The 13,166-nt window shown below is 48.8% G+C and overlaps 1 protein-coding gene across 3 annotated transcripts in view; it reads right to left on the bottom strand.

Annotated features, from left to right (window-relative positions):
* Nucleotides 1–1,901, bottom strand: part of CEP85 (centrosomal protein 85) — a 47,581-nt gene extending 45,680 nt beyond the window's left edge. For 2 of the 3 annotated variants that reach the window (XM_032759396.2, XM_032759398.2), the window contains exon 1: nt 1,760–1,901. The gene's annotated coding sequence lies outside the window, so the exon portion shown is untranslated. The remainder of the gene's footprint in view (nt 1–1,759) is intronic. The other variant, XM_058444020.1, reaches the window with a different exon arrangement.
* Nucleotides 1,902–13,166: the final 11,265 nt, after the last annotated feature.

The following is a 13,166-nucleotide window of genomic DNA, read 5'->3' as shown; positions in this document are numbered from 1 at the left end:
ATCAAGCATGGCACCACAAGTTGGAGTTTCTGCCTCAGACAGCTAGAGCTGCAAGCCTTAATTATATGAGCAGTAAAAGCTCATAAAATTTCTTCACTTTGTCCTTGGTCATCACCTAGACTTTCTCAAGTTGCTACCCAAGAATTAGATTTTGACTGCCATAAGTATTTTTCCCCTATAAGAATTACAATCGAAGTGTGGCCGGGTGCGATGGCTCACGCCTGTAATCCCAGCACTTCGGGAGGCCGAGGCGGGCGGATCACCTGAGGTCGGGAGTTTGAAACCAGCCTGACCAACATGGAAAAACGCCATCTCCACTAAAAATACAAAATTATCCGGGCATGGGGGCGCATGCCTGTAATCCCAGCTACTCGGGAGGCTGAGGCAGGAGAATCGCTTGAACCCAGAAGGCGGAGGTTGCGGTGAGCCGACATCGCGCCACGGCACTCCAGCCTGGGCAACAAGAGCAAAACTCTGTCTTAAAAAAAAAAAAAAAAAAAGAATTACAATCTAAGTGTGGAACATCACGCTTGGCAGCTGTTTAAGAGAACCACATCAAGACGAGAGGCTCTGAAGGGATACACAGACAGCTGACACAGACAAACGAAGGATCTCACACCATCACACTATTTTCACCGCCGTGATCATTCATTAAACCTTGTGAAAGAGAAGCCAAATCCTTGAGAAGTTGCCTTTACAAAGAAAAGTCGTGAGACATACAAAACCACTAGATCATTATAAAGTAGACAAGGTCTGAGGGCAAGTCAATGAGGCCTGGCTAGCTTCATCATCCTTGTATCACCACCGCCCCCTACGTATCCCAGTGTTCAATTCATCAACCGAAATTTACTGCGTGCCTACTATGCGCCTGGCTCTGAGCCACGTGTTGGGAATATACTGGTGTAAAGGATCGCTCTCATTAACTGAGGTGAAGTAAGCGTTGAATTTACTGTTGAACAAATAAACCTGAACACACTAAACTTTCAGTTCAACCAAAGCACCAGCTCCTTCTTGCTGAAGGAAGCTTCCTCACCTTCCGCCCTACTGACATTTTGGGGGATTTTTCTTTGTTGTTGGGGCGTCCTATACACAGTAGGCTGTGTAGAAGCATCCCTGGCTTCTTCGCACTAGACGCCAGTAGCAAGCCCTGGAGCTGTGACTATCAAAAATGTTTCCAGACATCGACCCATGTCCCCAGGGAAGCAACATCGCCCCGGCCGAGAAGTACTGGGGTTAAGGCCCCGCCAAGTGCTCTCCGTCCCACAACCTTAATTCTCTACACAGCCTTCCAATCTCGGCTCAAACTTCACCTCCTCGGGGAGGGCTCCCTGACCTCTCCGACTAGATCCGCGCCTTCTGTTTTGTGCTCTTTGTAAGATTTCTCCACTCTACCCTCACTGCGCGCCGAGGGATTACCCCGCTAAACGTCGACTCCCCTCCCAGGGCTGTGCGCTCCCCGAGGGCAAGGAATGCGCCGCCCGCTGTGTCCCTGGCTATCGGCACAGGGCCTGGCACGCAGGTAAAGCGACTGTCGTGGGGTGAACCACGGAGGGCAAAGCAAGGCAACGGGGGAAGCGAGGGGAATGGGACGCGAGAGGGTGTGTGCCGCGGCACTCGCTTCGGAGCGGAGGCGCATGCGCTTCGCCCTCCCCGGCCCCTCACGGTGGCAGGTCGCGAGCGTCTGCGGCTTCGCCGGAGCTACGGGAGAAGAGGCAAGGTCGGCCGCTAGGACTGGGGCTCCCGAGGGAGGAAAACTTACACGGGCCTGAAAGTGGGCGGCGAAATCCCTCACTCGGGAAGACTGACTGCAGCCACCACGTCTGCGGTGAGCGGTGGTTCCCTCCCTCAGCTCCTCTAACGGCCGTTGCACGCCCGCGAGGCCGCGCGCCACAGAACGCGCGTCGTCCGGCCCCACCCCGTTCTGCTGCTCTGGCCAATCGGGAGTCGAGCCGCGCCGGCTTTCCGCCCCTTTCTATCCTTTTCTGACCAATCGGCAGTCGAGCCGCGTCGGTATCCCGCCCCCGCACGCTACCCTCGGCTCAGAGAGCCGGACGGATCTTTCTGCGCATGACCACGCCGCCACTTGACTGCTTCTCTGCCCCTTGCCCCGTTTTACCTGTAGGTGGAGCCCTGCTCACCCAGACCTGGAGGGGCCCTGCTGGGCCTGTGCAGGTTGGGAAGCTGGCGGCCCGGGGGCGGGGCTGGGGACACGAGAATCCCACTCAACTTGCCTCACCCTCCTTCCATTCCAGCGCCGGTCTATCAGTTCTCCCACCTGAAGCAGGGGTTCAGGTTGTGACCAGGAGTTAGGGTGTGGCCTGGGTCACTGACTAGTCAGGATCAAGGCTTGGTCTGGGTTGGAGGCAGTGGTCGGCCTGTGACCAAGGTTCAGGTTGAAGGGTAAAGGATCAGTCCTGCCTCCCTCCCCAAACTTGGTCCCCAGGAGAAGGGACCGTTAAGTCCATTTGCATTAATATGCGCTTGAAGAGTCAGACAGGAAAATTGTTTCAAAGGAGAACAGAACCATCAGCCAAAGGAATGAATCTCGGATAGTGAAATTCTGGGTATCCAGAAACCTGATTGGCAGGGAGAGATATTAAAAAGTTGTATAGGAGGCCGGGCGCGGTGGCTCACGCCTGTAATCCCAGCACTTTGGGAGACAGAGGAGGGCGGATCACGAGGTCAGGAGATCGAGACCATCCTGGCCAATATGGTGAAACCCCGTCCCTACTAAAAATACAAAAATTAGCTGGGTGTGGTGGTGCGTGCCTGTAATCCCAGCTATTCGGGAGGTTCAGGCAGGAGAATCACTTGAACCAGGGAGTCAGAGGTTGCAGTGAGCCAAGATCATGCCCCTGCACTCCAAATAAAAGTTGTATGGACAAAAAAAAGTTGTATAATTTCTTAGCTTTAAGAGCCAGACAAAGGGAGTTCATTACTGAATAAAAGTCACTCTAGAGGAAAGACCCTAGGGATGTGCCCCAAGGTTGTATCCTCTGCCCTCTCTTTTAGTATTTTAAGGTAAGAATATAGGAGACATAAAATAGCAGATTTAATGGATAATGAAAATGAACCTGGGTATGATATGAAATTACGACCAGAAGCGTCTGTTAATGTAAAGGCTAAAAAAAAAAAAAAAAATGTTAAGACAGGGTTTCTAAATGAATAAATTTATGAACTGATGGGTAGAAAGCTAGAAAGTGTTAGTCCTGGCCGGGCACGGTGGCTCACGCCTATAATCCCAGCATTTTGGGAGGCCAAAGCAGGTGGATCACTTGAGGTTGGGAGTTTGAGACCAGCCTGTGGCCAACATGATAAAACCCCGTCTCTACTAAAAATACAAAAATTAGCCAGGTGTGGTGGTGGGTGCCTGTAATCCCAGCTACTGGGGAAGCTGAGGCAAGAGAATCACTTGAATTCAGGAGGACAGGTTGCAGTGAGCCAAGATCACTGCACTCCAGTCTGCGCAACAGAGCGAGGTTCTGAAAGAAAGAAGGAAAGAAGGAAAGAAGGAAGGAAGGAAGGAAAGAAAGAAAAAGAAAGAAAGAGAAAGAAGAGTCAGAAAACGTTGAAAGGCTTCCATTTCTTTTGTGAAAGGCATATGTGAGGAGGGAGGGAACAGGGGCATCTAGAGGACTGAGAAGAATTAGGAAGATGTGAATTGCTGATACAGAGGATAGAAGAGAAATCCGGCTGGAAACATAGTGGAAGTGTTGAGATTTAAATTTACAAATAGCAAACAGTACATTTGTACAGTTCTTTGTAATAGATATCTATAGTTTAAAAGTAATTCCATTATCTACTGTCAGTTTTCTTTCTTGTTTGTTTTGTTTTGAGACAGAGTCTTGCTCTGTCACCCAGGCTGGAGTGCAGTGGCATGATCTCAGCTCACTGCAACCTCTGCCTCCCAGGTTCAAGCAATTCTCCTGTCTCAGCCTCCTGAGTAGCTGGGACTATAGGCACCCACCACTACACCTGGCTAATTTTTGTATTTTTAGTAGAGACGGGGTTTCACCATGTTGGCCAGGCTGGTCTCGAACTCCTGACCTCAGGTGATCCGCCCACCTTGGCCTCCCAAAATGCTGGGATTACAGGTGTGAGCCACCGTGGCCAGCCCTACTGCCAATTTTCAAATGTGAATGACTTGTCATATGTATATATATATACATATATGCCAGTCAGGGTTATGGCACAGTCTGAGGCTAGGGTCAGGGCTTGGTCTGGGTTGGAGGAAGTGGTCAGCCTGTGACCAGGGTTCAGGTTGAAAGGTAAGGAATCAGTCCTGCCTCCCTCCCCAAACTTAGTCCCCAGGAAAAGGAACCATTAAGTCCATTTGAGTTAATATGAGCTTGAAGAATCAGACTGGAAAATTGTTTCAAAGGAGAAACACACACACACACACACACACACACACATTTGAGAAGGGGTCTCTTTATGTTGCCCAGGCTGGGCTCAAACTCCTGGGCTCAAGCTATCCTCTCATTCAACCTCCAGAGTAGCTGGGACTGCAGGCATATGCCACCACTCCCAGCTCATTTATATTTTAACAGAGACTTTTGGTCCTAGTTTCAGAGAATATTCATGACCAACCTCTTTAGATATATTCTTTTTTTTTTTTTTTTTGAGATGGAGTCTTGCTTTGTTGCCCAGGCTGGAGTGCAGTGGAGCGATCTTGGCTCACTGTAACCTCTGCCTCCCGGGCTCAAGCAATTCTTCTGCCTCAGCCTCCCGATTAGCTGGGACTACAGGCGCACGCCACCATGCCTGGCTAATTTTTGTATTTTTAATAGAGATGGGGTTTCACCATGTTGGCCAGTCTGGTCTCAAATTCCTGACCTCGTGATCCACCCACCTTGGCTTCCCAAAGTATTGGGATTACAGGTGTGAGCGCCTGGCCAATATGAGATATTCTTAAATCGTCAGTTACATTATTATTTTTAAAAGACTTGCTGGATGTATTAGTCTGTTCTCACGCTGAGAACAGACTAATGTTCACTGGGTAAGACATACCTGAGACTAGGTAATTTATAAAGGGAAGAGGTTTAATTGACTCACAGTTCCACAGGGCTGGGGAGACCTCAGGAAGCTTACAATCATGGCAGAAGCGGAAGCAAACACGTCCTTCTTCACATGGTGGCAGCAAGGAGAAGTGCCCAGCAAAAAAGGGAAAAGCCCCTTATAAAACCATCAGACCTTGTGAGAAGTCACTTTCATGAGACCAGCACGAGGGCAACCACCCCCATGATTAAATTACCTGCCATCAGTTCCCTCCTATGACACATGAAGATTATGGGAACAAGATGAGATTTGGGTAGGGACACAGCCAAATCATATCACTGAATATTTTAATAAAATATATCAAGTACACTATGACTTAATGACTGAAAAGGGACAGGGTTAGGCCAGATGTGACCCACCTCGGTATAAAAAAAATAAATTGCCACTTAGTTACAATCATATAATTAGAGTTATCACTTTCATATGCACTGTGTTGTCTGGTGGATTATTTTATAAGCATCTATTGTTACACAGCACTGAGGCTTCTTTAACGTGGTCAACTAATTTAGTTTAAATGCAATAGCTTCCTTGTTTACTTAATTTTATTTCATTTATTTTCTTTTTGAGATATTTAAGCAGAGTCAATATTTTGTCCTTATCCTTCAAGATATACATGTATATATTTTTCTACTTCCCTTCTTCCCTCAGGATATATTTTATCTATTTATTTTTGAGACAGAGTCTTGCTCTTGTCCCCCAGGCTGGAGTGCAATGGCACAATCTCGGCTTACTGCAAACCTCTACCTCTTGGGTTCAAGCGATTCTCCTGCCTCAGCCTCCCGAGTAGCTGGGATTAGAGGCACCTGCCACCACACCCAGCTAATTTTTGTATTTTTAGTAGAGACAGGATTTCACTATTATGGCCAGGCTGGGCTTGCATGCCTAACCTCAGGTGATCCACCCATCTCAACCTCCCAAAATGCGGGGATTACAAGCGTGAGCCACAGTGCCTGGCCAGGATACATTTTAAATAATGGCAAGGGCTAATGCCTTTGATAGCAGGACTGTTTAAAGCCTACTACAGACATATAAAGTCAATATGAATTCACAATGAAATGTAATTTATTGCTGATTTAATAAATGTGTGACTTTGATGTGCATGAAAAAATAATATGGATTGATCATATGACATGATTTTTTTCAGGAGCTGTTAAGGCATTAAAGACAACAAAATGTTCCTGCAAATGAATTTTTTTTTTTTTTTTTTTGCTCTGTCACCCAGGCTGGAGTGCAGTGGCACGATCTCGGCTCACTGCAACCTCTGCCTCCCAGGTTCATGCCATTCTCCTGCCTCAGCCTCCTGAGCAGCTGGGACTACAGGCTCCCGCCACCACGCCTGGCAAATTTTTTGTGTTTTTCGTAGAGACGGGGTTTCACTGTGTTAGCCAGGATGGTCTCGATCTCCTGACCTCATGATCCACCCGCCTCGGCCTCCCAAAGTGCTGGGATTACAGGCGTGAGCCACCATGCCCAGCCAACCTGCAAATGAAATATTAAGACCGTTAAATTTAAATTAAATTTAGCTTTTTTTTTTTTTTTTTTTTTACAAGGTCTTACTGTCACCCAGGCTGGAGTACAGTGGCAGGAACACAGCTCACTGCAGACTCGACCTCCTGGGCTCAGGTGATTCTCCCACCTCAGCCTCCCGAGTAGCTGGAACTACAGGTACACACCACCATGCCTGGCTAATTTTTAAATTTTTTGTAGAGAAGAAGGTCTCACTATGTTGCCCAGACTGCTCTCAAACTCTTGGGCTCAAGCTATCTGGCACACCTTGGCCGCCCAAAGTGTTGGGATTACAGGTGTGAGCCACTGTGCCTGGCCAAATTTAACTTTTTTTTTTTCTGAGACAGAGTCTCGCTCTGTCACCCAAGCTGGAGTGCAGTAGCATGATCTTGGCTCACTGCAACCTCTGCCTCCCGGGTTCAAGCAATTTTCCTGCCTCAGCCTCCTGCGTAGCTGGGATTACAGGCGTGTGCCACCACGCCTGGCTGGCTAATTTTTGTATTTTTAGTAGAGACGGGGTTTCACCATGCTGGCCAGGCTGGTCTTGAACTCCTGACCTCGTGATTCGCCCACCTTGGCCTCCCAAAGTACTGGGATTACAGGCATGAGCCACTGTGCCCAGCCCAAATTTAACTTTTATTGTGTTGCTTGTACTCATGTTTTCCCCCGGAAATTAATTTCTGAAATAATCATGGATATTAATAAAAAATTGTATTTCAAAAATGAAACATCAAAAGAAGGCACAGGGCCTTCCTGTGTTTTTGTGAAATTCTACCTTATGGGTAGGTCCCACCTCTCCCAACTTATAAACCCTGTCTTGCTTCCTGGTCCTCACTACCTACTCCCCAAACTCAACTGTTCTCTCTGTAAGGTCAAAGACTGTCTTTTGTACTGTTGAATCCCCCAGGCCTAATACAGTTAACAAGTGCATAACAGATTCCAACCTGTTTTTGAATAAAGGAATGATATTCACACAAACACTGCTGCCATATCCACCCTCTACTAGGAAGGAGGAGCTAATGAGGTCAGAAATAATTAAGGGGCGGGAGAAGGAGGCTTGGATAATAGTGTGCGTATACATTTATCCTCATTCTGAAATTGAATAGTTCGTGCCCATTTTGCAGAAAAAAAGAAAGGAGACTTAGGGCCAGCTGGCCAAGGCCCAGGAACTGTCCCTGGAATGAGAGTCATAGAGTCCCCATGTTGAAGCAGAGATCATCGGTTCAAACTCTCATTTTACATATGGAGAGATAGAGGATAAAGTGACTTCTCCCTGCCATCCCCAACCCCCTCAATATGAGATCTGGATTACACAGAAAGGAGTCAGACAAAGAAGAATTCCCGGCTGTTTATTAGCCATACCCTCTGCACCTCCCCATACCATACTGAGTAACTCAATCTCCCCCTAGAAGAGTTCCAGAGATGGGAAGCAAAGGTGGGATGAGGAAGCAGAGCCCAAGGCTGATCAGCCACACTCCTTACCAGATGTTGGTTTCATCTGCACCCCCAACCTCTCTGGTCCCTAACAATAAGACAGACTACTTTCTTTCCCTAAATCTTCCTCCACTCTACCCTTGCCTCAGGCGAGTAAACTAGAGGCCAAGGACTAGGGTTGGAGGAGGTATCAGGCTTCTATCCCAGCATCCAGCCTATCACTATCAGAAGAAAGATGGCCATCCAGGCTCTTGCAGGAAAGAAAGAAATGATTATAAAACAGAATTAAGTGGTATGGAGAGCAGGGGAAACTTTTTAGGCTTAGATATTCCCCTTTAGGGAATTATTTAGAAATCCATTCATTCACTCAACAAGATTTCTTGGGACTGACTGTGTGTAAGTTAAATTGGGGGTGGGGAGGATGGGGATGAAAGGCACTCTCTAGTTCAGTGTGGACCCTGCTCAGCCGCCTTCACTTGTCTTTGTTACCTGCCTGGCTCTGTATCTTGAGTTTTCTGTTTGTTTGTTTGTTTGTTTGTTTTCAGAGACAGGGTCTCACTCTGTCTCCCAGGCTGAGTGTAGTGGCGCCATAGCTCACTGCACCCTCAAACTCCTGGTCTCAAGTGATCCTTCTGCCTCAGCCTCTCAAGTAGCTAGGATTACAAGCATGTGCCATGATGCCCAGCTAATTTTTAAATTTTTTATAGAGACAGCATCTTGCTGTGTTGTCCAGGCTGGTGTCAAACTCCTGGCCCCAACCACTCCTCCCACTTTGGCCTCGCAAAATGCTGGGATTACAAGTGTGAGCCACTGCATGGCCTGTATCTTGAATTTTCACCTCCTTCCTGCTTGCCCCTGTATCTTGAATTTTCAATCATTTCTGGATAGACTCAGGTTCTGATGAAAGATAAACCACCAGCCCCACAATGACAAGTGCCGTGTACTGTTGAGACCCAAGAAACTGAAGCTCAAGTTAACTGCCGGGCGCGATGGCTCACGCCTATAATCCCTGCATTTTGGGAGGCTGAGGCAGGCAGATTGTCTGAGGTCAGGAGTTTGAGACCAGCCTGGCCAACATGGTGAAACCCTCCCTCTACTAAAAGTACAAAAATTAGCTGGGCATGGTGGTGCGTGCCTGTGATCCCAGCTACTTGGGAGGCTGAGGCAGGAGAATGGTTTGAACCCGGGGGGCGGAGGTTGCAGTGAGCTGAGATCGCCCCACTGCACTCCAGCCTGGGCAACAGGGTGAGACTTTTTGTACCAACCTGCTGAGCTTCTGCTGCTGGAGACATTGGACTATGAAACCACATGGAAAGAGAGATCAAGCTTAAGGTGCCATTCTGGCAGGACAAGGCTAGCATTCTCCCATTATTTTATCAAGATTGGGCAAAGGGCTTGGTCTCTTTGAAACTGAGATTCAGAAGGGTGTGATGATGGACCTGCCTCTAATAAGAATGGACTTAGTAGAAGATGGGCTTTCCCAAGAGGGTTGGAGTTTTTTTGTTTGTTTGTTTGCTTGTTTTTGTTTTTTGAGACGGAGTCTCGCTCTGTCGCCCAGGCTGGAGTGCAGTGGCAGGATCTTGGCTCACTGCAAGCTCCGCCTCCCGGGTTCACGCCATTCTTCTGCCTTAGCCTCCCGAGTAGCTGGGACTACGGGCGCCCGCCCCCACGCCCGGCTAATTTTTTTTTTTTTTTTTTTTGTATTTTTAGTAGAGACAGGGTTTCACCTTGTTAGCCAGGATGGTCTCGATCTCCTGACCTCGTGATCCGCCCACCTCGGCCTCCCAAAGTGCTGCGATTACAGGCGTGAGCCACCGCGCCCTGGAGGGTTGGGGTTTTGAAGGAACTTTATGGAATAGAAAGAAGGGAGAGACTGTTTCTAGATCATTAAGGAAGATTTACCAAAAAAAGGTTGGCACGAGGGACAGCCTGGGAGAAGAGTGATGTAGTGTGACAGGAAAGGTGAGGATGGAAGGAGACAGGCAGAGAAGGCTCAGACTCGAAGTTTACTGAGTGAGACCAGGACTCGGTGAGGAGAGCAGAGGGGAAGCCCAGGAGGACATGGGCTTGGGGAGGAGACTTGCATTTAGGGAAGAGTGGAGGGCATGAAGGAAGGAGGGGACAGAAGCAGGTCGGTAGGAGGCTCTGGAAGAGGAGTCAGGGAGGCCCCAGAAATGATCCATTTACCGCTTATTCGGATGGGCCCGAATACTATCCAGCTGCCGCCGCGCTCCAGGCCCTCCCGCGTTCGGATCTCCCAGGAGCGATCCCTCCCAGGCGAGTTCTTCTGACTACAAGCTTGTGGGCAACGCAAGCGCAAGGGTAGCGAAGCCGGCCAGGCGAGGACTTTGCCCAAGACCCCAGGGTAGCCCCACCTCCCTCCCCGCCGCAAGTGAGTTCACCAATCCACAAGACCTAGGTCTTCAAAATCCCGCCCCGTCTCCTACAAGCCCCGCCCCCGGCAGGACTGGCCAGTCCCCAGCACCGCAGTCCCCCAGGCCCCGCCTCAGCCCCGCTTCCGTGAAGACGGCGCAGCTGGGAGTCCGGCTATCCAGCCTGCCCCGCAGGAACTGCTTTGCAGGCAAGGCTGCGGCGGCTGCGCAGGAGGCGCCGGGGCTGCCCACTCACTGGTTGGCACGGGCGTCTCGCCCGCGTGTCACACAGGGTCACTCGGCCGTGCAGGTAGAGTGTATCGCTGGTCGAGAAGCGGATCAGGTTGAAGGCCAAGGTCACCTCCAGAGAGGCCCTGTTGGCCCGCAGGCCCTGGAGCAGCCGGTTGCTGACGGGGCAGCTGTGGGCAGAGGCAGCGTCACAGGCCCGCGGTGCCGATGGATGAACACCGAGCACCGTTGCCCACTTTTTACTTTTGCTTGTATAGGTGCAGATGCTGGTCTCATGCTGAGAACTTTACATCATTTCATCCTCACCGATCCCGTGAAGAAGACAATACTTTTGCCCCCCACCACCCCTTTTTTAAAGATGAGGAAACTGAGGCTCAAACTGAGGTTCAAAGAGGGTTGCCCAAGGTTCTGCAAGGAGAAGCCTGGCCCCAGCGCCCACCCACACCCTTAACCACTGGGTTCTATTTCCTCCTGATAAAGGAGGAATGACAGGCAAGGACTGGTTTGGCCCTGGTGTGTTTCAGAGCCTGGACTCTGGAGACTGATGGTGTGTCCTGGGTGAAGTCCCCTAAACTCCGAGTCTTCCCTTGTTCTCTCAGCTGTAAAGTGGGGGAAATAATACTTCCTAGGGTTGTTTGGAGGAATAAATAAGGTAATAAATGATTCCCTGTGCTCTGTGAAGCCTTGTTACTAAAATATGACCTAGAAATAGGGAGACCCAACTCCTTCCCAAGAATGTTGAGGAAGAACTTGGATTTACTGTCTCTGTGTTGCCAACACTTAGCAAGATCTGCAACTTACTGTGTGAACTGAGCCTCAGTTTCTCCATAAAGTGGGAATGAAAATATAACTATCTCGGCTGGGCGCGGTGGCTCACGCCTGTAATCCCAGCACTTTGGGAGGCTGAGGCGGGTGGATCACCTGAGGTCAAGAGTTCGAGACCAGCCTGGCCAATATGGTGAAACCCCATATCTACTAAAAATACAAAAATTAGCCAGGTGTGATGGCCGGTGCCTGTAGTCCCAGCTACTCCGGAGGCTGAGACAGGAGAATTGCTTGAACCTGGGAGGCAGAGGTGGTAGTGAGCCGAGATCGTGCCACTTCACTCCAGCCTGGGTGACAGAGCGAGACTCCATCTCAAAAAAAAAAAAAGAAAAGAAAATATAACTATTTCATAGAATGTGTTGTGAGGCTTAAATGAGTTAATATATGTGAAGTGATGCAAACTGTGTCTGGAGTAGAGTCAATGCTATGTCAGTATTAGATATTATTAGCTACTAAATATAATGAATGTCCAATATATAACATATATACAGCACTCTGAAATGTTGTGTCTTTGTTTTTTAGTTTTATCTTTGTAGGCCCTCAGTAACTGAACAAAGAAAAAAAGAAATGCATGTTATTTGTTGGCTGCAAGATCTTGGGCAGGCTATAATCTCTGAGCCTTAATTTACTTATCTTCAAAATGGGAATGATAGCATTATTCAAGAAACATTCACCCAGCACTTTCATCCAGCGTTTGCATGCCAAGGATACCAAGAAGAGTGACAGAATCTGTGCTCAAGGGTATAAAAGCACCCAGCACAAGCCAAATCCAGGGGCTGGTCTGGCACTCACAGGAGGTTACCAGGCCTGACTGACCCTTACCTCTTGTTCACAAAGTGGTAGGTGGCCTTAACAGCACCTGTCCTGGAGATGTTGGTGCTGGCAAAGACCTCACTGACCACCAGGGCAAATAAATTGGTCTGGATCACTGCTTATTGTCTTGAAGACCACGTAGAGGGGCATGCCAAGAGGAACTGTTCTGTTTTCAAGCAGAGTTGAGAGCTGAAGGTCTGTGAAGTTGCCCCAGATGATGATGGTGTCCCCAGTGCCCGGAACGTGGATGGTGCTATATCTGGAGAGGGACAGGAGTGAAACCCTCATCATGAAACCCCAGAGGGAGAGACATTCACCCACATCTTCTGCCTCCGCAAGGTCACTAAGCACCAGTAATCACAGAGAATAAAGGGCGGATGGAACAAACCTGCTTACCTTCTTCCTGGTCTGCCTAAAAAGTGAGGTGCCACCTCATAGATCCCCAGACCTAGGAACCCTGAAGCTATCCACAGTAATTTACGTAAACAACTTGTTTGTATTCCTTCACAGAAGCATCTTTTTTTTTTTTTTTTTAATTAAGACAGGATCTCACTCTGTTGCCTACCCTGGAGGGCAGTGGCATGATTACGGCTCACTGCAGCCTCGACCTCCCAGGCTCAAATATGTCCCATGGGGACATATCCTCTTCATACTCACTTCACTGATGGTCATGAGGATGAAATATGCGTGTGAAGCACTCAGCACCATGCTTAGCACCTAGTAGGTACTCAATGAGTAGACTTGCTATTGGGAATGATTATCCCCTGCTGCTCCTCTCATCAGAATTGGTGTCTGCTTCCTGGACAGTTTGCCAAGGATGCTTCTGTCCCTGGTAAAAGTTATGGACTCATAGGGAGTCCCCAGAGGTCCACTGATTGTAGCTGATGGGAAACCCATCAGATGAGACCA

This window comes from Hylobates moloch, unplaced genomic scaffold, assembly GCF_009828535.3.
Source record: "Hylobates moloch isolate HMO894 unplaced genomic scaffold, HMol_V3 SCAFFOLD_9, whole genome shotgun sequence".
Lineage (NCBI taxonomy): Eukaryota > Metazoa > Chordata > Mammalia > Primates > Hylobatidae > Hylobates > Hylobates moloch.
This window is presented reverse-complemented; position numbering and strand designations above follow the sequence as displayed.